Here is a 525-nt window from a genome sequence, read left to right as displayed (position 1 = left end):
GTTTCAGCAGGGACTCCAATGATGACGAATTCACAAAGGTGTTCGATGAGGACGGTTGGTTATGTGGTTGCCTTTGATGACTCTGATTCTGATTCTGGTGAAAAGGTAGAGGATTTCCTCGATTCCCAGAATTTTTGTTCTGATGGTTACTCTGGCCCCCCTTAGTTATGATTCCCTTCCCAACCGAAGTTAGGGTGATTCCGCCAACCTGGATTGTAAGTGTTGCTGTAAGGGTTGTTCTGGATAGCAAACACTTGTAGCGGGTTGATGGGCACTTCTCTATAGCATGGCCCCCTCCGCATTGGACACAACTTATTGTGGCCACTTGTGCCGGCGCATTGGGTTGCGCTGGACTTTGAGAGAGGGCACCTTGATTAATCATACTAGCGCGTCAGTCACCGTGTTTCGCAAAAATGCGATTAAGGATGACCTTGGCTTCTGTGTTGGTCTTATCCATGAATCCTTTCGTTGCGGAGGCGTCAGCAACGACTTGCGTTAATCGATTCAGGCCATAATAAAATGTCT

The sequence above is a fragment of the Benincasa hispida genome, chromosome 10 (genome assembly GCF_009727055.1).
Source record: "Benincasa hispida cultivar B227 chromosome 10, ASM972705v1, whole genome shotgun sequence".
NCBI classification, from domain to species: domain Eukaryota; kingdom Viridiplantae; phylum Streptophyta; class Magnoliopsida; order Cucurbitales; family Cucurbitaceae; genus Benincasa; species Benincasa hispida.
The sequence above is the reverse complement of the archived record's forward strand: the minus strand, read 5'-3'. Positions refer to the sequence as shown.